This window comes from Ursus arctos, unplaced genomic scaffold, assembly GCF_023065955.2.
Source record: "Ursus arctos isolate Adak ecotype North America unplaced genomic scaffold, UrsArc2.0 scaffold_1, whole genome shotgun sequence".
In the NCBI taxonomy this organism is placed as follows: Eukaryota; Metazoa; Chordata; class Mammalia; order Carnivora; family Ursidae; genus Ursus; species Ursus arctos.
The window spans coordinates 1,393,556-1,417,842 of record NW_026622763.1 but is presented as its reverse complement, the minus strand read 5'-3'; positions in this window follow the sequence as shown (position 1 = coordinate 1,417,842).

The following is a 24,287-nucleotide window of genomic DNA, read 5'->3' as shown; positions in this document are numbered from 1 at the left end:
GGAGTGAAAAGAGAGGAGCACAGCACTGGGACCCGTTTGAAAGAAACCGTCTTCCCATGAGGAAGTCATTCTCCACGTGCAGACATGCTCCCCAGTGCCTGTGGCAAGGTGAAGGAAATGCCATACACTGACCTGGAAGAGACCACAGGGCCCAGGCACAGTCTGAGCCCTTCCCTCATCCCGGCGGTTTTGCTAGCAGGAGTTCAACCCCAACGAACACAGCCCGGAGACCCCCTGGGCCAAAACAGCTTCCGACAAACAATATGCTCTTACTGTGGAAATCCTATCCCAAGTGGGGGTAGCCAGTCAAGAAAATGCCACACACCCAGGTGGAAGAAACAACATGGCCCAGTCATGGTCTAAGCCCCTCACCTCGTTCCTGTGCTCTGGGGAGCCGGAGGGACCCCGAGGCCAACGGCCCTGAGGCCCGTTGGGCAGAAAGCCGGCTTCCCACGGAAACAGCTTTCCTGAGGTACAGACCCTATCCCCAGGGCTGGTGGCAAGGGAAAGCAAATGCCATCCCCTTCTCTGGAAGAAACCCCAGTGCCCAGCCATGTTCTAAGCACTCCCCTCCTCCCTGGGATTCTGGCAGCAGGAGTGAAAAGAGAGGAGCACAGCACTGGGACCCGTTTGAAGGAAACCGGCTTCCCAAGAGAAGTCCTTCTCCACGTGCGGATATGCTCCCCAGTGCCTGTGGCAAGGTGAAGGAAATGCCATACACTGACCTGGAAGAGACCACAGGGCCCAGGCACAGTCTGAGCCCTTCCCTCACCCCGGCGGTTTTGCTAGCAGGAGTTCAACACCAACGAACACAGCCCGGAGACCCCCTGGGCCAAAACAGCTTCCGACAAACAATATGCTCTTACTGTGGAAAACCTATCCCAAGTGGGGGTAGCCAGGTCAGCTAAATGCCACACACCCAGGTGGAAGAAACAACATAGCCCAGGCATGGTCTAAGCCCCTCACCTCGTCCTTGTGGTTTGGGGAGCCGGAGGGACCCCGAGGCCCAAGGCCCTGAGGCCCGTTGGGCAGAAAGCCGGCTTCCCACGGAAAGAGATTTCCTGAGGTGCAGACCCTATCCCAAGGGCTGGTGGCAAGGGAAAGCAAATGCCATCCCCTTCTCTGGAAGAAACCCCAGTGCCCAGCCATGTTCTAAGCCCTCCCCTCCTCCCTGGGATTCTGGCAGCAGGAGTGAAAAGAGAGGAGAACAGCACTGGGACCCGTTTGAAGGAAACCGGCTTCCCAAGAGGAAGTCCTCCTCCACGTGCAGACATGCTCCCCGGGGGCTGTGGCAAGGTGAAGGAAATGCAATACACTGACCTGGAAGAGACCACAGGGCCCAGGCACACTCTGAGCCCTTCCCTCATCCTGGCGGTATTGCTAGCAGGAGTTCAACCCCAACGAACACAGCCCGGAGACCCCCTGGGGCCCAAACGGCTTCCGACGAACAATATGCTCTTGCTGTGGAAATCCTATCCCATGTGGGGGTAGCCAGGTCAACAAAATGCCACACACCCAGGTGGAAAAGACAACATGGCCCAGGCATGGTCTAAGCCCCTCACCTCGTCCTTGTGGTTTGGGAAGCCGGAGGGACCCCAGGCCCAAGGCCCTGAGGCCCGTTGGGCAGAAAGCCACCTTCCCACGGAAACAGCTTTCATGAGGTGCAGACCCTATCCCAAGGGGTGGTGGCAAGGGAAAGCAAATGCCATCCCCTTCTCTGGAAGAAACCCCAGTGCCCAGCCATGTTCTAAGCCCTCCCCTCCTCCCTGGGCTTCGGGCAGCAAGAGTGAAAAGAGAGGAGCACAGCACTGGGACACGTTTGACAAAAACCAACTTCCCACAAAAAACTCCTTCTCCACGTGCAGACATGCTGCCACGTGCATGTGGCAAGGTGAAGGAAATGCCATACACTGACCTGGAAGAGATCACAGGGCCCAAACACAGTCTGAGCTCTTCCCTAATCCTGGTGGTTTTGCTAGCAGGAGTTCAACCCCAAGGAACAAAGCGGGGAAACCTCTGGGGCAAAAATGGCTTGCTAGGAACAATAGGTGCTTGCTGTGGAAAACGTATGCAAATGGGGGTAGCCAGGTCAACAAAATGCCACACACCCAGGTGGAAGAAACAACATGGCCCAGGCATGGTCTAAGCCCCTCAACTCGTCCCTGTGCTCTGGGGAGCCGGAGGGACCCCCGAGGCCCAAGGCCATGAGGCCCGTTGGGCAGAAAGCCGGCTTCCCACGGAAACAGCTTTCCTGAGGTGCAGACCCTATCCCAAGGACTGGTGGCAAGGGAAAGCAAATGCCATCCCCTTCTCTGGAAGAAACCCCAGTGCCCAGCCATGTTCTAAGCCCTCCCCTCCTCCCTGGGCTTCTGGCAGCAGGAGTGAAAAGAGAGGAGCACAGCACTGGGACCCGTTTGACAGAAACAGGGTCCCACGAGGAAGTCCTTCTCCACGTGCAGACATGCTCCCCAGTGCCTGGGGCAAGGTGAAGGAAATGCCATACACTGACCTGGAAGAGACCACAGGGCCCAGACACAGTCTAAGTCCTTCCCTCATCCCGGCGGTTTTGCTAGCAGGAGTTCAGCCCCAACGAACACAGCCCGGAGACCCCCTGGGGCCCAAATGGCTTCCGACGAACAATATGCTCTTGCTGTGGAAATCCTATCCCAAGTGGTGGTAGCCAGGTCAACAAAATGCCACACACCCAGGTGGAAGAGACAACATGGCCCAGGCATGGTCTAAGCCCCTCACCTCGTCCCTGTGCTCTGGGGAGCCGGAGGGACCCCTGAGGCCCACGGCCCTGAGGCCCGTTGGACAGAAAGCCGGCTTCCCACGGAAACAGCTTTCCTGAGGTCCAGACCCTATCCCAAGGGCTGGTGGCAAGGGAAAGCAAATGCCATCCCCTTCTCTGGAAGAAACCCCAGTGCCCAGCCATGTTCTGAGCCCTCCCCTCCTCCCTGGGCTTCTGGCAGCAGGAGTGAAAAGAGAGGAGCACAGCACTGGGACCCGTTTGAAAGAAACCGTCTTCCCATGAGGAAGTCATTCTCCACGTGCAGACATGCTCCCCAGTGCCTGTGGCAAGGTGAAGGAAATGCCATACACTGACCTGGAAGAGACCACAGGGCCCAGGCACAGTCTGAGCCCTTCCCTCACCCCGGCGGTTTTGCTAGCAGGAGTTCAACCCCAACGAACACAGCCCGGAGACCCCCTGGGCCAAAACAGCTTCCGACAAACAATATGCTCTTACTGTGGAAATCCTATCCCAAGTGGGGGTAGCCAGATCAAGAAAATGCCACACACCCAGGTGGAAGAAACAACATGGACCAGGCATGGTCTAAGCCCCTCACCTCGTCCCTGTGCTCTGGGGAGCCGGAGGGACCCCCGAGGCCCACGGCCCTGAGGCCCGTTGGGCAGAAAGGCGGCTTCCCACGTAAACAGCTTTCCTGAGGTCCAGACCCTATCCCAAGGGCTGGTGGCAAGGGAAAGCAAATGCCATCCCCCTCTCAGGAAGAAACCCCAGTGCCCAGCCATGTTCTAAGCCCTCCCCTCCTCCCTGGGCTTCTGGCAGCAGGAGTGAAAAGAGAGGAGCACAGCACTGGGACCCGTTTGAAAGAAACCGGCTTCCCACGAGGAAGTCCTTTTCCACGTGCAGACATGCTCCCCAGTGCCTGTGGGAAGGTGAAGGAAATGCCATACACTGACCTGGAAGAGACCACAGGGCCCAGGCACAGTCTGAGCCCTTCCCTCATCCCGGCGGTTTTGCTAGCAGGAGTTCAACCCCAACGAACACAGCCCGGAGACCCCCTGGGGCCCAAACGGCTATCGAGGAACAATATTCTCTTGCTGAGGAAATCCTATCCCAAGTGGGGGTAGCCAGGTCAACAAAATGCCACACACCCAGGTGGAAGAGACAACATGGCCCAGGCACGGTCTAAGCCCCTCACCTCGTCCCTGTGCTCTGGGGAGCCGGAGGGACCCCCGAGGCCCACGGCCCTGAGGCCCGGTGGGCAGAAAGCCGGCTTCCCACGGAAACAGCTTTCCTGAGGGGCAGACCCTATCCCAAGGGCTGGTGGCAAGGGAAAGCAAATGCCATCCCCTTCTCTGGAAGAAACCCCAGTGCCCAGCCATGTTCTAAGCCCTCCCCGCCTCCCTGGGCTTCTGGAAGCAGGATTGAAAGGAGAGGAGCACAGCACTGGGACCCGTTTGACAGAAACCGGCTTCCCACGACGAAGTCCTTCTCCACGTGCAGACATGCTCCCCAGTGCCTGTGGCAAGGTGAAGGAAATGCCATACACTGACCTGGAAGAGACCACAGGGCCCAGGCACAGTCTGAGCCCTTCCCTCATCCCGGTGGTTTTGCTAGCAGGAGTTCAACCCCAAAGAACACAACCCGGAGACCCCCTGGGGCCCAAACGGCTTCCGACTAACAATATGCTCTTGCTGTGGAAATCCTATCCCATGTGGGGGTAGCCAGGTCAACAAAATGCCAAACACCCAGGTGGAAGAAACAACATGGCCCAGGCATGGTCTAAGCCCCTCACCTCGTCCTTGTGGTTTGGGGAGCCGGAGGGACCCCCGAGGCCCAAGGCCCTGAGGCCCGTTGGGCAGAAAGCCGGCTTCCCCCGGAAACAGCTTTCCTGAGGTGCAGACCCTATCCCAAGGGCTGGTGGCAAGGGAAAGCAAATGCCATCTGATTCTCTTGAAGAAATCCCAGTGCCCAGCCATGTTCTAAGCCCTCCCCTCCTCCCTGGGCTTCTGGCAGCAGGAGTGAAAAGAGAGGAGAACAGCACTGGGACCCGTTTGACAGAAACAGGCTTCCCACGAGGAAGTCCTTCTCCACGTGCAGACATGCTCCCCAGTGCCTGGGGCAAGGTGAAGGAAATGCCATACACTGACCTGGAAGAGACCACAGGGCCCAGACACAGTCTAAGTCCTTCCCTCATCCCGGCGGTTTTGCTAGCAGGAGTTCAGCCCCAACGAACACAGCCCGGAGACCCCCTGGGGCCCAAAAAGCTTCCGACGAACAATATGCTCTTGCTGTGGAAATCCTATCCCAAGTGGGGGTAGCCAGGTCAACAAAATGCCACACACCCAGGTGGAAGAGACAACATGGCCCAGGCATGGTCTAAGCCCCTCACCTCGTCCCTGTGCTCTGGGGAGCCGGAGGGAACCCCGAGGCCCACGGCCCTGAGGCCCGTTGGGCAGAAAGGCGGCTTCTCACGGAAACAGCTTTCCTGAGGTGCAGACCCTATCCCAACGGCTGGTAGAAAGGGAAAGCAAATGCCATCCCCTTCTCTGGAAGAAACCCCAATGCCCAGCCATGTTCTAAGCCCTCCCCGCCTCCCTGGGCTTCTGGCAGCAGGAGTGAAAAGAGAGGAGCACAGCACTGGGACCCGTTTGAAGGAAACCGGCTTCCCACGAGAAGTCCTACTCCACGTGCAGATATGCTCCCCAGTGCCTGTGGCAAGGTGAAGGAAATGCCATACACTGACCTGGAAGAGACCACAGGGCCCAGGCACAGTCTGAGCCCTTCCCTCATCCCGGCGGTTTTGCTAGCAGGAGTTCAACCCCAACGAACACAGCCCAGAGACCCCTGGGGCCAAACGGCTTCCGACGAACAATATGCTCTTGCTGTGGAAATCCTATCCCAAGTGGTGGTAGCCAGGTCAACAAAATGCCACAAACCCAGGTGGAAGAAACAACATGGACCAGGCATGGTCTAAGCCCCTCACCTCGTTCCTGTGCTCTGGGTAGTCGGAGGGACCTCCGAGGCATACGGCCCTGAGGCCCGTTGGGTAGAAAGCCGGCTTCCCACGGAAACAGCTTTCCTGAGGTCCAGACCCTATCCCAAGGGCTGGTGGCAAGGGAAAGCAAATGCCATCCCCTTCTCTTGAAGAAACCCCAGTGCCCAGCCATGTTCTAAGCCCGCCCCTCCTCCCTGGGCTTCTGGCAGCAGGAGTGAAAAGAGAGGAGCACAGCAGTGGGACCCGTTTGAGAGAAACCGGCTTCCCACGAGGAAGTCCTTCTCCACGTGCAGACATGCTCCCCAGTGCCTGTGGCAAGGTGAAGGAAATGCCATACACTGACCTGGAAGAGACCACAGGGCCCAGGCACAGTCTGAGCCCTTCCCTCATCCCGGCGGTTTTGCTAGCAGGAGTTCAACCCCAACGAACACAGCCCGGAAACCCCTGCGGCCCAAACGGCTTCCGACGAACAATATGCTCTTGCTGTGGAAATCCTATCCCAAGTGGGGGTAGCCAGGTCAACAAAATGCCACACACCCAGGTGGAAGAGACAACATGGCCCAGGCATGGTCTAAGCCCCTCACCTCGTCCCTGTGCTCTGGGGAGCCGGAGGGACCCCCGAGGCCCACGGCCCTGAGGCCCGTTGGACAGAAAGCCGGCTTCCCACGGAAACAGCTTTCCTGAGGTCCAGACCCTATCCCAAGGGCTGGTGGCAAGGGAAAGCAAATGCCATCCCCTTCTCTGGAAGAAACCCCAGTGCCCAGCCATGTTCTAAGCCCTCCCCTCCTCCCTGGGCTTCTGGCAGCAGGAGTGAAAAGAGAGGAGCACAGCACTGGGACCCGTTTGAAAGAAACCGTCTTCCCATGAGGAAGTCATTCTCCACGTGCAGACATGCTCCCCAGTGCCTGTGGCAAGGTGAAGGAAATGCCATACACTGACCTGGAAGAGACCACAGGGCCCAGGCACAGTCTGAGCCCTTCCCTCATCCCGGCGGTTTTGCTAGCAGGAGTTCAACCCCAACGAACACAGCCCGGAGACCCCCTGGGCCAAAACAGCTTCCGACAAACAATATGCTCTTACTGTGGAAATCCTATCCCAAGTGGGGGTAGCCAGTCAAGAAAATGCCACACACCCAGGTGGAAGAAACAACATGGCCCAGTCATGGTCTAAGCCCCTCACCTCGTTCCTGTGCTCTGGGGAGCCGGAGGGACATCCGAGGCCAACGGCCCTGAGGCCCGTTGGGCAGAAAGCCGGCCACCCACGGAAACAGCTTTCCTGAGGTACAGACCCTATCCCCAGGGCTGGTGGCAAGGGAAAGCAAATGCCATCCCCTTCTCTGGAAGAAACCCCAGTGCCCAGCCATGTTCTAAGCACTCCCCTCCTCCCTGGGATTCTGGCAGCAGGAGTGAAAAGAGAGGAGCACAGCACTGGGACCCGTTTGAAGGAAACCGGCTTCCCAAGAGAAGTCCTTCTCCACGTGCGGATATGCTCCCCAGTGCCTGTGGCAAGGTGAAGGAAATGCCATACACTGACCTGGAAGAGACCACAGGGCCCAGGCACAGTCTGAGCCCTTCCCTCACCCCGGCGGTTTTGCTAGCAGGAGTTCAACACCAACGAACACAGCCCGGAGACCCCCTGGGCCAAAACAGCTTCCGACAAACAATATGCTCTTACTGTGGAAAACCTATCCCAAGTGGGGGTAGCCAGGTCAGCTAAATGCCACACACCCAGGTGGAAGAAACAACATAGCCCAGGCATGGTCTAAGCCCCTCACCTCGTCCTTGTGGTTTGGGGAGCCGGAGGGACCCCGAGGCCCAAGGCCCTGAGGCCCGTTGGGCAGAAAGCCGGCTTCCCACGGAAAGAGATTTCCTGAGGTGCAGACCCTATCCCAAGGGCTGGTGGCAAGGGAAAGCAAATGCCATCCCCTTCTCTGGAAGAAACCCCAGTGCCCAGCCATGTTCTAAGCCCTCCCCTCCTCCCTGGGATTCTGGCAGCAGGAGTGAAAAGAGAGGAGAACAGCACTGGGACCCGTTTGACAGAAACCGGCTTCCCAGGAGGAAGTCCTCCTCCACGTGCAGACATGCTCCCCGGGGGCTGTGGCAAGGTGAAGGAAATGCAATACACTGACCTGGAAGAGACCACAGGGCCCAGGCACACTCTGAGCCCTTCCCTCATCCTGGCGGTATTGCTAGCAGGAGTTCAACCCCTACGAACACAGCCCGGAGACCCCCTGGGGCCCAAACGGCTTCCGACGAACAATATGCTCTTGCTGTGGAAATCCTATCCCATGTGGGGGTAGCCAGGTCAACAAAATGCCACACACCCAGGTGGAAAAGACAACATGGCCCAGGCATGGTCTAAGCCCCTCACCTCGTCCTTGTGGTTTGGGAAGCCGGAGGGACCCCAGGCCCAAGGCCCTGAGGCCCGTTGGGCAGAAAGCCACCTTCCCACGGAAACAGCTTTCATGAGGTGCAGACCCTATCCCAAGGGGTGGTGGCAAGGGAAAGCAAATGCCATCCCCTTCTCTGGAAGAAACCCCAGTGCCCAGCCATGTTCTAAGCCCTCCCCTCCTCCCTGGGCTTCGGGCAGCAAGAGTGAAAAGAGAGGAGCACAGCACTGGGACACGTTTGACAAAAACCAACTTCCCACAAAAAACTCCTTCTCCACGTGCAGACATGCTGCCACGTGCATGTGGCAAGGTGAAGGAAATGCCATACACTGACCTGGAAGAGATCACAGGGCCCAAACACAGTCTGAGCTCTTCCCTAATCCTGGTGGTTTTGCTAGCAGGAGTTCAACCCCAAGGAACAAAGCGGGGAAACCTCTGGGGCAAAAATGGCTTGCTAGGAACAATAGGTGCTTGCTGTGGAAAACGTATGCAAATGGGGGTAGCCAGGTCAACAAAATGCCACACACCCAGGTGGAAGAAACAACATGGCCCAGGCATGGTCTAAGCCCCTCAACTCGTCCCTGTGCTCTGGGGAGCCGGAGGGACCCCCGAGGCCCAAGGCCATGAGGCCCGTTGGGCAGAAAGCCGGCTTCCCACGGAAACAGCTTTCCTGAGGTGCAGACCCTATCCCAAGGACTGGTGGCAAGGGAAAGCAAATGCCATCCCCTTCTCTGGAAGAAACCCCAGTGCCCAGCCATGTTCTAAGCCCTCCCCTCCTCCCTGGGCTTCTGGCAGCAGGAGTGAAAAGAGAGGAGCACAGCACTGGGACCCGTTTGACAGAAACAGGCTTCCCACGAGGAAGTCCTTCTCCACGTGCAGACATGCTCCCCAGTGCCTGGGGCAAGGTGAAGGAAATGCCATACACTGACCTGGAAGAGACCACAGGGCCCAGACACAGTCTAAGTCCTTCCCTCATCCCGGCGGTTTTGCTAGCAGGAGTTCAGCCCCAACGAACACAGCCCGGAGACCCCCTGGGGCCCAAATGGCTTCCGACGAACAATATGCTCTTGCTGTGGAAATCCTATCCCAAGTGGGGGTAGCCAGGTCAACAAAATGCCACACACCCAGGTGGAAGAGACAACATGGCCCAGGCATGGTCTAAGCCCCTCACCTCGTCCCTGTGCTCTGGGGAGCCGGAGGGACCCCTGAGGCCCACGGCCCTGAGGCCCGTTGGACAGAAAGCCGGCTTCCCACGGAAACAGCTTTCCTGAGGTCCAGACCCTATCCCAAGGGCTGGTGGCAAGGGAAAGCAAATGCCATCCCCTTCTCTGGAAGAAACCCCAGTGCCCAGCCATGTTCTGAGCCCTCCCCTCCTCCCTGGGCTTCTGGCAGCAGGAGTGAAAAGAGAGGAGCACAGCACTGGGACCCGTTTGAAAGAAACCGTCTTCCCATGAGGAAGTCATTCTCCACGTGCAGACATGCTCCCCAGTGCCTGTGGCAAGGTGAAGGAAATGCCATACACTGACCTGGAAGAGACCACAGGGCCCAGGCACAGTCTGAGCCCTTCCCTCACCCCGGCGGTTTTGCTAGCAGGAGTTCAACCCCAACGAACACAGCCCGGAGACCCCCTGGGCCAAAACAGCTTCCGACAAACAATATGCTCTTACTGTGGAAATCCTATCCCAAGTGGGGGTAGCCAGATCAAGAAAATGCCACACACCCAGGTGGAAGAAACAACATGGCCCAGGCATGGTCTAAGCCCCTCACCTCGTCCCTGTGCTCTGGGGAGCCGGAGGGACCCCCGAGGCCCACGGCCCTGAGGCCCGTTGGGCAGAAAGCCGGCTTCCCACGTAAACAGCTTTCCTGAGGTCCAGACCCTATCCCAAGGGCTGGTGGCAAGGGAAAGCAAATGCCATCCCCCTCTCAGGAAGAAACCCCAGTGCCCAGCCATGTTCTAAGCCCTCCCCTCCTCCCTGGGCTTCTGGCAGCAGGAGTGAAAAGAGAGGAGCACAGCACTGGGACCCGTTTGAAAGAAACCGGCTTCCCACGAGGAAGTCCTTTTCCACGTGCAGACATGCTCCCCAGTGCCTGTGGGAAGGTGAAGGAAATGCCATACACTGACCTGGAAGAGACCACAGGGCCCAGGCACAGTCTGAGCCCTTCCCTCATCCCGGCGGTTTTGCTAGCAGGAGTTCAACCCCAACGAACACAGCCCGGAGACCCCCTGGGGCCCAAACGGCTATCGAGGAACAATATTCTCTTGCTGAGGAAATCCTATCCCAAGTGGGGGTAGCCAGGTCAACAAAATGCCACACACCCAGGTGGAAGAGACAACATGGCCCAGGCATGGTCTAAGCCCCTCACCTCGTCCCTGTGCTCTGGGGAGCCCGAGGGACCCCCGAGGCCCACGGCCCTGAGGCCCGTTGGGCAGAAAGGCGGCTTCTCACGGAAACAGCTTTCCTGAGGTGCAGACCCTATCCCAAGGGCTGGTGGCAAGGGAAAGCAAATGCCATCCCCTTCTCTGGAAGAAACCCCAGTGCCCAGCCATATTCTAAGCCCTCCCCTCCTCCCTGGGCTTCTGGCAGCAGGAGTGAAAAGAGAGGAGCACAGCACTGGGACCCGTTTGACAGAAACCGGCTTCCCACGAGGAAGTCCTTCTCCACGTGCAGACATGCTCCCCAGTGCCTGTGGCAAGGTGAAGGAAATGCCATACACTGACCTGGAAGAGACCACAGGGCCCAGGCACAGTCTGAGCCCTTCCCTCATCCCGGCGGTTTTGCTAGCAGGAGTTCAACCCCAACGAACACAGCCCGGAGACCCCCTGGGGCCAAACGGCTTCCGACGAACAATATGCTCTTGCTGTGGAAATCCTATCCCAAGTGGGGGTTGCCGGGTCAACAAAATGCCACACACCCAGGTGGAAGAAACAACATGGCCCAGGCATGGTCTAAGCCCCTCACCTCGTCCCTGTGCTCTGGGGAGCCGGAGGGACCCCCGAGGCCCACGGCCCTGAGGCCCGTTGGGCAGAAAGCCGGCTTCCCACGGAAACAGCTTTCCTGAGGTGCAGACCCTATCCCCAGGGCTGGTGGCAAGGGAAAGCAAATGCCATCCCCTTCTCTGGAAGAAACCCCAGTGCCCAGCCATGTTCTAAGCCCTCCCCTCCTCCCTGGGCTTCTGGCAGCAGGAGTGAAAAGAGAGGAGCACAGCACTGGGACCCGTTTGACAGAAACCGGCTTCCCACGAGGAAGTCCTTCTCCACGTGCAGACATGCTCCCCAGTGCCTGTGGCAAGGTGAAGGAAATGCCATACACTGACCTGGAAGAGACCACTGGGCCCAGGCACAGTCTGAGCCCTTCCCTCATCCCGGCGGTTTTGCTAGCAGGAGTTCAACCCCAAGGAACACAGCCCGGAGACCCCCTGGGGCCAAACGGCTTCCGACGAACAATATGCTCTTGCTGTGGAAATCCTATCCCAAGTGGGGGTTGCCGGGTCAACAAAATGCCACACACCCAGGTGGAAGAAACAACATGGCCCAGGCATGGTCTAAGCCCCTCACCTCGTCCCTGTGCTCTGGGGAGCCGGAGGGACCCCCGAGGCCCACGGCCCTGAGGCCCGTTGGGCAGAAAGCCGGCTTCCCACGGAAACAGCTTTCCTGAGGTGCAGACCCTATCCCCAGGGCTGGTGGCAAGGGAAAGCAAATGCCATCCCCTTCTCTGGAAGAAACCCCAGTGCCCAGCCATGTTCTAAGCCCTCCCCTCCTCCCTGGGCTTCTGGCAGCAGGAGTGAAAAGAGAGGAGCACAGCACTGGGACCCGTTTGACAGAAACCGGCTTCCCACGAGGAAGTCCTTCTCCACGTGCAGACATGATCCCCAGTGCCTGTGGCAAGGTGAAGGAAATGCCATACACTGACCTGGAAGAGACCACAGGGTCCAGGCACAGTCTGAGCCCTTCCCTCATCCCGGCGGTTTTGCTAGCAGGAGTTCAACCCCAACGAACACAGCCCGGAGACCCCCTGGGGCCCAAACGGCTTCGGACGAACAATACGCTCTTGCTGTGGAAATCCTATCCCAAGTGGTGGTAGCCAGGTCAACAAAATGCCACACACCCAGGTGGAAGAAACAACATGGACCAGGCATGGTCTAAGCCCCTCACCTCGTTCCTGTGCTCTGGGGAGTCGGAGGGACCTCCGAGGCATACGGCCCTGAGGCCCGTTGGGCAGAAAGCCGGCTTCCCACGGAAACAGCTTTCCTGAGGTCCAGACCCTATCCCAAGGGCTGGTGGCAAGGGAAAGCAAATGCCATCCCCTTCTCTGGAAGAAACCCCAGTGCCCAGCCATATTCTAAGCCCTCCCCTCCTCCCTGGGCTTCTGGCAGCAGGAGTGAAAAGAGAGGAGCACAGCACTGGGACCCGTTTGACAGAAACCGGCTTCCCACGAGGAAGTCCTTCTCCACGTGCAGACATGCTCCCCAGTGCCTGTGGCAAGGTGAAGGAAATGCCATACACTGACCTGGAAGAGACCACAGGGCCCAGGCACAGTCTGAGCCCTTCCCTCATCCCGGCGGTTTTGCTAGCAGGAGTTCAACCCCAACGAACACAGCCCGGAGACCCCCTGGGGCCCAAACGGCTTCCGACGAACAATATGCTCTTACTGTGGAAAACCTATCCCAAGTGGGGGTAGCCAGGTCAGCTAAATGCCACACACCCAGGTGGAAGAAACAACATAGCCCAGGCATGGTCTAAGCCCCTCACCTCGTCCTTGTGGTTTGGGGAGCCGGAGGGACCCCGAGGCCCAAGGCCCTGAGGCCCGTTGGGCAGAAAGCCGGCTTCCCACGGAAAGAGCTTTCCTGAGGTGCAGACCCTATCCCAAGGGCTGGTGGCAAGGGAAAGCAAATGCCATCCCCTTCTCTGGAAGAAACCCGAGTGCCCAGCCATGTTCTAAGCCCTCCCCTCCTCCCTGGGCTTCTGGCAGCAGGAGTGAAAAGAGAGGAGCACAGCACTGGGACCCGTTTTACAGAAACCGGCTTCCCACGAGGAAGTCCTTCTCCACGTGCAGACATGCTCCCCAGTGCCTGTGGCAAGGTGAAGGAAATGCCATACACTGACCTGGAAGAGACCACAGGGCCCAGGCACAGTCTGAGCCCTTCCCTCATCCCGGCGGTTTTGCTAGCAGGAGTTCAACCCCAACGAACACAGCCCGGAGACCCCCTGGGGCCAAACGGCTTCCGACGAACAATATGCTCTTGCTGTGGAAATCCTATCCCAAGTGGGGGTTGCCGGGTCAACAAAATGCCACACACCCAGGTGGAAGAAACAACATGGCCCAGGCATGGTCTAAGCCCCTCACCTCGTCCCTGTGCTCTGGGGAGCCGGAGGGACCCCCGAGGCCCACGGCCCTGAGGCCCGTTGGGCAGAAAGCCGGCTTCCCACGGAAACAGCTTTCCTGAGGTGCAGACCCTATCCCCAGGGCTGGTGGCAAGGGAAAGCAAATGCCATCCCCTTCTCTGGAAGAAACCCCAGTGCCCAGCCATGTTCTTAGCCCTCCCCTCCTCCCTGGGCTTCTGGCAGCAGGAGTGAAAAGAGAGGAGCACAGCACTGGGACCCGTTTGACAGAAACCGGCTTCCCACGAGGAAGTCCTTCTCCACGTGCAGACATGCTCCCCAGTGCCTGTGGCAAGGTGAAGGAAATGCCATACACTGACCTGGAAGAGACCACTGGGCCCAGGCACAGTCTGAGCCCTTCCCTCATCCCGGCGGTTTTGCTAGCAGGAGTTCAACCCCAACGAACACAGCCCGGAGACCCCCTGGGGCCAAACGGCTTCCGACGAACAATATGCTCTTGCTGTGGAAATCCTATCCCAAGTGGGGGTTGCCGGGTCAACAAAATGCCACACACCCAGGTGGAAGAAACAACATGGCCCAGGCATGGTCTAAGCCCCTCACCTCGTCCCTGTGCTCTGGGGAGCCGGAGGGACCCCCGAGGCCCACGGCCCTGAGGCCCGTTGGGCAGAAAGCCGGCTTCCCACGGAAACAGCTTTCCTGAGGTGCAGACCCTATCCCCAGGGCTGGTGGCAAGGGAAAGCAAATGCCATCCCCTTCTCTGGAAGAAACCCCAGTGCCCAGCCATGTTCTAAGCCCTCCCCTCCTCCCTGGGCTTCTGGCAGCAGGAGTGAAAAGAGAGGAGCACAGCACTGGGACCCGTTTGACAGAAACCGGCTTCCCACGAGGAAGTCCTTCTCCACGTGCAGACATGATCCCCAGTGCCTGTGGCAAGGTGAAGGAAATGCCATACACTGACCTGGAAGAGACCACAGGGTCCAGGCACAGTCTGAGCCCTTCCCTCATCCCGGCGGTTTTGCTAGCAGGAGTTCAACCCCAACGAACACAGCCCGGAGACCCCCTGGGGCCCAAACGGCTTCGGACGAACAATACGCTCTTGCTGTGGAAATCCTATCCCAAGTGGTGGTAGCCAGGTCAACAAAATGCCACACACCCAGGTGGAAGAAACAACATGGACCAGGCATGGTCTAAGCCCCTCACCTCGTTCCTGTGCTCTGGGGAGTCGGAGGGACCTCCGAGGCATACGGCCCTGAGGCCCGTTGGGCAGAAAGCCGGCTTCCCACGGAAACAGCTTTCCTGAGGTCCAGACCCTATCCCAAGGGCTGGTGGCAAGGGAAAGCAAATGCCATCCCCTTCTCTGGAAGAAACCCCAGTGCCCAGCCATATTCTAAGCCCTCCCCTCCTCCCTGGGCTTCTGGCAGCAGGAGTGAAAAGAGAGGAGCACAGCACTGGGACCCGTTTGACAGAAACCGGCTTCCCACGAGGAAGTCCTTCTCCACGTGCAGACATGCTCCCCAGTGCCTGTGGCAAGGTGAAGGAAATGCCATACACTGACCTGGAAGAGACCACAGGGCCCAGGCACAGTCTGAGCCCTTCCCTCATCCCGGCGGTTTTGCTAGCAGGAGTTCAACCCCAACGAACACAGCCCGGAGACCCCCTGGGGCCCAAACGGCTTCCGACGAACAATATGCTCTTACTGTGGAAAACCTATCCCAAGTGGGGGTAGCCAGGTCAGCTAAATGCCACACACCCAGGTGGAAGAAACAACATAGCCCAGGCATGGTCTAAGCCCCTCACCTCGTCCTTGTGGTTTGGGGAGCCGGAGGGACCCCGAGGCCCAAGGCCCTGAGGCCCGTTGGGCAGAAAGCCGGCTTCCCACGGAAAGAGCTTTCCTGAGGTGCAGACCCTATCCCAAGGGCTGGTGGCAAGGGAAAGCAAATGCCATCCCCTTCTCTGGAAGAAACCCGAGTGCCCAGCCATGTTCTAAGCCCTCCCCTCCTCCCTGGGCTTCTGGCAGCAGGAGTGAAAAGAGAGGAGCACAGCACTGGGACCCGTTTTACAGAAACCGGCTTCCCACGAGGAAGTCCTTCTCCACGTGCAGACATGCTCCCCAGTGCCTGTGGCAAGGTGAAGGAAATGCCATACACTGACCTGGAAGAGACCACAGGGCCCAGGCACAGTCTGAGCCCTTCCCTCATCCCGGCGGTTTTGCTAGCAGGAGTTCAACCCCAAGGAACACAGCCCGGAGACCCCCTGGGGCCAAACGGCTTCCGACGAACAATATGCTCTTGCTGTGGAAATCCTATCCCAAGTGGGGGTTGCCGGGTCAACAAAATGCCACACACCCAGGTGGAAGAAACAACATGGCCCAGGCATGGTCTAAGCCCCTCACCTCGTCCCTGTGCTCTGGGGAGCCGGAGGGACCCCCGAGGCCCACGGCCCTGAGGCCCGTTGGGCAGAAAGCCGGCTTCCCACGGAAACAGCTTTCCTGAGGTGCAGACCCTATCCCCAGGGCTGGTGGCAAGGGAAAGCAAATGCCATCCCCTTCTCTGGAAGAAACCCCAGTGCCCAGCCATGTTCTTAGCCCTCCCCTCCTCCCTGGGCTTCTGGCAGCAGGAGTGAAAAGAGAGGAGCACAGCACTGGGACCCGTTTGACAGAAACCGGCTTCCCACGAGGAAGTCCTTCTCCACGTGCAGACATGATCCCCAGTGCCTGTGGCAAGGTGAAGGAAATGCCATACACTGACCTGGAAGAGACCACAGGGTCCAGGCACAGTCTGAGCCCTTCCCTCATCCCGGCGGTTTTGCTAGCAGGAGTTCAACCCCAACGAACACAGCCCGGAGACCCCCTGGGGCCCAAACGGCTTCGGACGAACAATACGCTCTTGCTGTGGAAATCCTATCCCAAGTGGTGGTAGCCAGGTCAACAAAATGCCACACACCCAGGTGGAAGAAACAACATGGACCAGGCATGGTCTAAGCCCCTCACCTCGTTCCTGTGCTCTGGGGAGTCGGAGGGACCTCCGAGGCATACGGCCCTGAGGCCCGTTGGGCAGAAAGCCGGCTTCCCACGGAAACAGCTTTCCTGAGGTCCAGACCCTATCCCAAGGGCTGGTGGCAAGGGAAAGCAAATGCCATCCCCTTCTCTGGAAGAAACCCCAGTGCCCAGCCATGTTCTAAGCCCTCCCCTCCTCCCTGGGCTTCTGGCAGCAGGAGTGAAAAGAGAGGAGCACAGCACTGGGACCCGTTTGACAGAAACCGGCTTCCCACGAGGAAGTCCTTCTCCACGTGCAGACATGCTCCCCAGTGCCTGTGGCAAGGTGAAGGAAATGCCATACACTGACCTGGAAGAGACCACAGGGCCCAGGCACAGTCTGAGCCCTTCCCTCATCCCGGCGGTTTTGCTAGCAGGAGTTCAACCCCAACGAACACAGCCCGGAGACCCCCTGGGGCCAAACGGCTTCCGACGAACAATATGCTCTTGCTGTGGAAATCCTATCCCAAGTGGGGGTTGCCGGGTCAACAAAATGCCACACACCCAGGTGGAAGAAACAACATGGCCCAGGCATGGTCTAAGCCCCTCACCTCGTCCCTGTGCTCTGGGGAGCCGGAGGGACCCCCGAGGCCCACGGCCCTGAGGCCCGTTGGGCAGAAAGCCGGCTTCCCACGGAAACAGCTTTCCTGAGGTGCAGACCCTATCCCCAGGGCTGGTGGCAAGGGAAAGCAAATGCCATCCCCTTCTCTGGAAGAAACCCCAGTGCCCAGCCATGTTCTTAGCCCTCCCCTCCTCCCTGGGCTTCTGGCAGCAGGAGTGAAAAGAGAGGAGCACAGCACTGGGACCCGTTTGACAGAAACAGGCTTCCCACGAGGAAGTCCTTCTCCACGTGCAGACATGATCCCCAGTGCCTGTGGCAAGGTGAAGGAAATGCCATACACTGACCTGGAAGAGACCACAGGGTCCAGGCACAGTCTGAGCCCTTCCCTCATCCCGGCGGTTTTGCTAGCAGGAGTTCAACCCCAACGAACACAGCCCGGAGACCCCCTGGGGCCCAAACGGCTTCGGACGAACAATACGCTCTTGCTGTGGAAATCCTATCCCAAGTGGTGGTAGCCAGGTCAACAAAATGCCACACACCCAGGTGGAAGAAACAACATGGACCAGGCATGGTCTAAGCCCCTCACCTCGTCCCTGTGCTCTGGGGAGTCGGAGGGACCTCCGAGGCATACGGCCCTGAGGCCCGTTGGGCAGAAAGCCGGCTTCCCACGGAAACAGCTTTCCTGAGGTCCAGACCCTATCCCAAGGGCTGGTGGCAAGGGAAAGCAAATGCCATCCCCTTCTCTGGAAGAAACCCCAGTGCCCAGCCATATTCTAAGCCCTCCCCTCCTCCCTGGGCTTCTGGCAGCAGGAGTGAAAAGAGAGGAGCACAGCACTGGGACCCGTTTGACAGAAACCGGCTTCCCACGAGGAAGTCCTCCACGTGCAGACATGCTCCCCAGTGCCTGTGGCAAGGTGAAGGAAATGCCATACACTGACCTGGAAGAGACCACAGGGCCCAGGCACAGTCTGAGCCCTTTCCTCATCCCGGCGGTTTTGCTAGCAGGAGTTCAACCCCAACGAACACAGCCCGGAGACCCCCTGGGGCCAAACGGCTTCCGACGAACAATATGCTCTTGCTGTGGAAATCCTATCCCAAGTGGGGGTTGCCGGGTCAACAAAATGCCACACACCCAGGTGGAAGAAACAACATGGCCCAGGCATGGTCTAAGCCCCTCACCTCGTCCCTGTGCTCTGGGGAGCCGGAGGGACCCCCGAGGCCCACGGCCCTGAGGCCCGTTGGGCAGAAAGCCGGCTTCCCACGGAAACAGCTTTCCTGAGGTGCAGACCCTATCCCCAGGGCTGGTGGCAAGGGAAAGCAAATGCCATCCCCTTCTCTGGAAGAAACCCCAGTGCCCAGCCATGTTCTAAGCCCTCCCCTCCTCCCTGGGCTTCTGGCAGCAGGAGTGAAAAGAGAGGAGCACAGCACTGGGACCCGTTTGACAGAAACCGGCTTCCCACGAGGAAGTCCTTCTCCACGTGCAGACATGATCCCCAGTGCCTGTGGCAAGGTGAAGGAAATGCCATACACTGACCTGGAAGAGACCACAGGGTCCAGGCACAGTCTGAGCCCTTCCCTCATCCCGGCGGTTTTGCTAGCAGGAGTTCAACCCCAACGAACACAGCCCGGAGACCCCCTGGGGCCCAAACGGCTTCGGACGAACAATACGCTCTTGCTGTGGAAATCCTATCCCAAGTGGTGGTAGCCAGGTCAACAAAATGCCACACACCCAGGTGGAAGAAACAACATGGACCAGGCATGGTCTAAGCCCCTCACCTCGTTCCTGTGCTCTGGGGAGTCGGAGGGACCTCCGAGGCATACGGCCCTGAGGCCCGTTGGGCAGAAAGCCGGCTTCCCACGGAAACAGCTTTCCTGAGGTGAAGACCCTATCCCAAGGGCTGGTGGCAAGGGAAAGCAAATGCCATCCCCTTCTCTGGAAGAAACCCCAGTGCCCAGCCATATTCTAAGCCCTCCCCTCCTCCCTGGGCTTCTGGCAGCAGGAGTGAAAAGAGAGGAGCACAGCACTGGGACCCGTTTGACAGAAACCGGCTTCCCACGAGGAAGTCCTTCTCCACGTGCAGACATGCTCCCCAGTGCCTGTGGCAAGGTGAAGGAAATGCCATACACTGACCTGGAAGAGACCACAGGGCCCAGGCACAGTCTGAGCCCTTCCCTCATCCCGGCGGTTTTGCTAGCAGGAGTTCAACCCCAACGAACACAGCCCGGAGACCCCCTGGGGCCAAACGGCTTCCGACGAACAATATGCTCTTGCTGTGGAAATCCTATCCCAAGTGGGGGTTGCCGGGTCAGCTAAATGCCACACACCCAGGTGGAAGAAACAACATGGCCCAGGCATGGTCTAAGCCCCTCACCTCGTCCCTGTGCTCTGGGGAGCCGGAGGGACCCCCGAGGCCCACGGCCCTGAGGCCCGTTGGGCAGGAAGCCGGCTTCCCACGGAAACAGCTTTCCTGAGGTGCAGACCCTATCCCCAGGGCTGGTGGCAAGGGAAAGCAAATGCCATCCCCTTCTCTGGAAGAAACCCCAGTGCCCAGCCATGTTCTAAGCCCTCCCCTCCTCCCTGGGCTTCTGGCAGCAGGAGTGAAAAGAGAGGAGCACAGCACTGGGACCCGTTTGACAGAAACCGGCTTCCCACGAGGAAGTCCTTCTCCACGTGCAGACATGATCCCCAGTGCCTGTGGCAAGGTGAAGGAAATGCCATACACTGACCTGGAAGAGACCACAGGGTCCAGGCACAGTCTGAGCCCTTCACTCATCCCGGCGGTTTTGCTAGCAGGAGTTCAACCCCAACGAACACAGCCCGGAGACCCCCTGGGGCCCAAACGGCTTCGGACGAACAATACGCTCTTGCTGTGGAAATCCTATCCCAAGTGGTGGTAGCCAGGTCAACAAAATGCCACACACCCAGGTGGAAGAAACAACATGGACCAGGCATGGTCTAAGCCCCTCACCTCGTTCCTGTGCTCTGGGGAGTCGGAGGGACCTCCGAGGCATACGGCCCTGAGGCCCGTTGGGCAGAAACCCGGCTTCCCACGGAAACAGCTTTCCTGAGGTCCAGACCCTATCCCAAGGGCTGGTGGCAAGGGAAAGCAAATGCCATCCCCTTCTCTGGAAGAAACCCCAGTGCCCAGCCATGTTCTAAGCCCTCCCCTCCTCCCTGGGCTTCTGGCAGCAGGAGTGAAAAGAGAGGAGCACAGCACTGGGACCCGTTTGACAGAAACCGGCTTCCCACGAGGAAGTCCTTCTCCACGTGCAGACATGCTCCCCAGTGCCTGTGGCAAGGTGAAGGAAATGCCATACACTGACCTGGACGAGACCACAGGGCCCAGGCACAGTCTGAGCCCTTCCCTCATCCCGGCGGTTTTGCTAGCAGGAGTTCAACCCCAACGAACACAGCCCGGAGACCCCCTGGGGCCAAACGGCTTCCGACGAACAATATGCTCTTGCTGTGGAAATCCTATCCCAAGTGGGGGTTGCCGGGTCAACAAAATGCCACACACCCAGGTGGAAGAAACTACATGGCCCAGGCATGGTCTAAGCCCCTCACCTCGTCCCTGTGCTCTGGGGAGCCGGAGGGACCCCCGAGGCCCACGGCCCTGAGGCCCGTTGGGCAGAAAGCCGTCTTCCCACGGAAACAGCTTTCCTGAGGTGCAGACCCTATCCCCAGGGCTGGTGGCAAGGGAAAGCAAATGCCATCCCCTTCTCTGGAAGAAACCCCAGTGCCCAGCCATGTTCTAAGCCCTCCCCTCCTCCCTGGGCTTCTGGCAGCAGGAGTGAAAAGAGAGGAGCACAGCACTGGGACCCGTTTGACAGAAACCGGCTTCCCACGAGGAAGTCCTTCTCCACGTGCAGACATGATCCCCAGTGCCTGTGGCAAGGTGAAGGAAATGCCATACACTGACCTGGAAGAGACCACAGGGTCCAGGCACAGTCTGAGCCCTTCCCTCATCCCGGCGGTTTTGCTAGCAGGAGTTCAACCCCAACGAACACAGCCCGGAGACCCCCTGGGGCCCAAACGGCTTCGGACGAACAATACGCTCTTGCTGTGGAAATCCTATCCCAAGTGGTGGTAGCCAGGTCAACAAAATGCCACACACCCAGGTGGAAGAAACAACATGGACCAGGCATGGTCTAAGCCCCTCACCTCGTCCCTGTGCTCTGGGGAGTCGGAGGGACCTCCGAGGCATACGGCCCTGAGGCCCGTTGGGCAGAAACCCGGCTTCCCACGGAAACAGCTTTCCTGAGGTGCAGACCCTATCCCAAGGGCTGGTGGCAAGGGAAAGCAAATGCCATCCCCTTCTCTGGAAGAAACCCCAGTGCCCAGCCATGTTCTAAGCCCTCCCCTCCTCCCTGGGCTTCTGGCAGCAGGAGTGAAAAGAGAGGAGCACAGCACTGGGACCCGTTTGACAGAAACCGGCTTCCCACGAGGAAGTCCTTCTCCACGTGCAGACATGATCCCCAGTGCCTGTGGCAAGGTGAAGGAAATGCCATACACTGACCTGGAAGATACCACAGGGTCCAGGCACAGTCTGAGCCCTTCCCTCATCCCGGCGGTTTTGCTAGCAGGAGTTCAACCCCAACGAACACAGCCCGGAGACCCCCTGGGGCCCAAACGGCTTCGGACGAACAATACGCTCTTGCTGTGGAAATCCTATCCCAAGTGGTGGTAGCCAGGTCAACAAAATGCCACACACCCAGGTGGAAGAAACAACATGGACCAGGCATGGTCTAAGCCCCTCACCTCGTCCCTGTGCTCTGGGGAGTCGGAGGGACCTCCGAGGCATACGGCCCTGAGGCCCGTTGGGCAGAAACCCGGCTTCCCACGGAAACAGCTTTCCTGAGGTCCAGACCCTATCCCAAGGGCTGGTGGCAAGGGAAAGCAAATGCCATCCCCTTCTCTGGAAGAAACCCCAGTGCCCAGCCATGTTCTAAGCCCTCCCCTCCTCCCTGGGCTTCTGGCAGCAGGAGTGAAAAGAGAGGAGCACAGCACTGGGACCCGTTTGACAGAAACCGGCTTCCCACGAGGAAGTCCTTCTCCACGTGCAGACATGCTCCCCAGTGCCTGTGGCAAGGTGAAGGAAATGCCATACACTGACCTGGAAGAGACCACAGGGCCCAGGCACAGTCTGAGCCCTTCCCTCATCCCGGCGGTTTTGCTAGCAGGAGTTCAACCCCAACGAACACAGCCCGGAGACCCCCTGGGGCCCAAACGGATTCCGACGAACAATATGCTCTTACTGTGGAAAACCTATCCCAAGTGGGGGTAGCCAGGTCAGCTAAATGCCACACACCCAGGTGGAAGAAACAACATAGCCCAGGCATGGTCTAAGCCCCTCACCTCGGCCTTGTGGTTTGGGGAGCCGGAGGGACCCCGAGGCCCAAGGCCCTGAGGCCCGTTGGGCAGAAAGCCGGCTTCCCACGGAAAGAGCTTTCCTGAGGTGCAGACCCTATCCCAAGGGCTGGTGGCAAGGGAAAGCAAATGCCATCCCCTTCTCTGGAAGAAACCCCAGTGCCCAGCCATGTTCTAAGCCCTCCCCTCCTCCCTGGGCTTCTGGCAGCAGGAGTGAAAAGAGAGGAGCACAGCACTGGGACCCGTTTGACAGAAACCGGCTTCCCACGAGGAAGTCCTTCTCCACGTGCAGACATGCTCCCCAGTGCCTGTGGCAAGGTGAAGGAAATGCCATACACTGACCTGGAAGAGACCACAGGGCCCAGGCACAGTCTGAGCCCTTCCCTCATCCCGGCGGTTTTGCTAGCAGGAGTTCAACCCCAACGAACACAGCCCGGAGACCCCCTGGGGCCAAACGGCTTCCGACGAACAATATGCTCTTGCTGTGGAAATCCTATCCCAAGTGGGGGTTGCCGGGTCAACAAAATGCCACACACCCAGGTGGAAGAAACAACATGGCCCAGGCATGGTCTAAGCCCCTCACCTCGTCCCTGTGCTCTGGGGAGCCGGAGGGACCCCCGAGGCCCACGGCCCTGAGACCCGTTGGGCAGAAAGCCGGCTTCCCACGGAAACAGCTTTCCTGAGGTGCAGACCCTATCCCCAGGGCTGGTGGCAAGGGAAAGCAAATGCCATCCCCTTCTCTGGAAGAAACCCCAGTGCCCAGCCATGTTCTAAGCCCTCCCCTCCTCCCTGGGCTTCTGGCAGCAGGAGTGAAAAGAGAGGAGCACAGCACTGGGACCCGTTTGACAGAAACCGGCTTCCCACGAGGAAGTCCTTCTCCACGTGCAGACATGATCCCCAGTGCCTGTGGCAAGGTGAAGGAAATGCCATACACTGACCTGGAAGAGACCACAGGGTCCAGGCACAGTCTGAGCCCTTCCCTCATCCCGGCGGTTTTGCTAGCAGGAGTTCAACCCCAACGAACACAGCCCGGAGACCCCCTGGGGCCCAAACGGCTTCGGACGAACAATACGCTCTTGCTGTGGAAATCCTATCCCAAGTGGTGGTAGCCAGGTCAACAAAATGCCACAGACCCAGGTGGAAGAAACAACATGGACCAGGCATGGTCTAAGCCCCTCACCTCGTTCCTGTGCTCTGGGGAGTCGGAGGGACCTCCGAGGCATACGGCCCTGAGGCCCGTTGGGCAGAAAGCCGGCTTCCCACGGAAACAGCTTTCCTGAGGTCCAGACCCTATCCCAAGGGCTGGTGGCAAGGGAAAGCAAATGCCATCCCCTTCTCTGGAAGAAACCCCAGTGCCCAGCCATATTCTAAGCCCTCCCCTCCTCCCTGGGCTTCTGGCAGCAAGAGTGAAAAGAGAGGAGCACAGCACTGGGACCCGTTTGACAGAAACCGGCTTCCCACGAGGAAGTCCTTCTCCACGTGCAGACATGCTCCCCAGTGCCTGTGGCAAGGTGAAGGAAATGCCATACACTGACCTGGAAGAGACCACAGGGCCCAGGCACAGTCTGAGCCCTTCCCTCATCCCGGCGGTTTTGCTAGCAGGAGTTCAACCCCAACGAACACAGCCCGGAGACCCCCTGGGGCCAAACGGCTTCCGACGAACAATATGCTCTTGCTGTGGAAATCCTATCCCAAGTGGGGGTTGCCGGGTCAACAAAATGCCACACACCCAGGTGGAAGAAACAACATGGCCCAGGCATGGTCTAAGCCCCTCACCTCGTCCCTGTGCTCTGGGGAGCCGGAGGGACCCCCGAGGCCCACGGCCCTGAGGCCCGTTGGGCAGAAAGCCGGC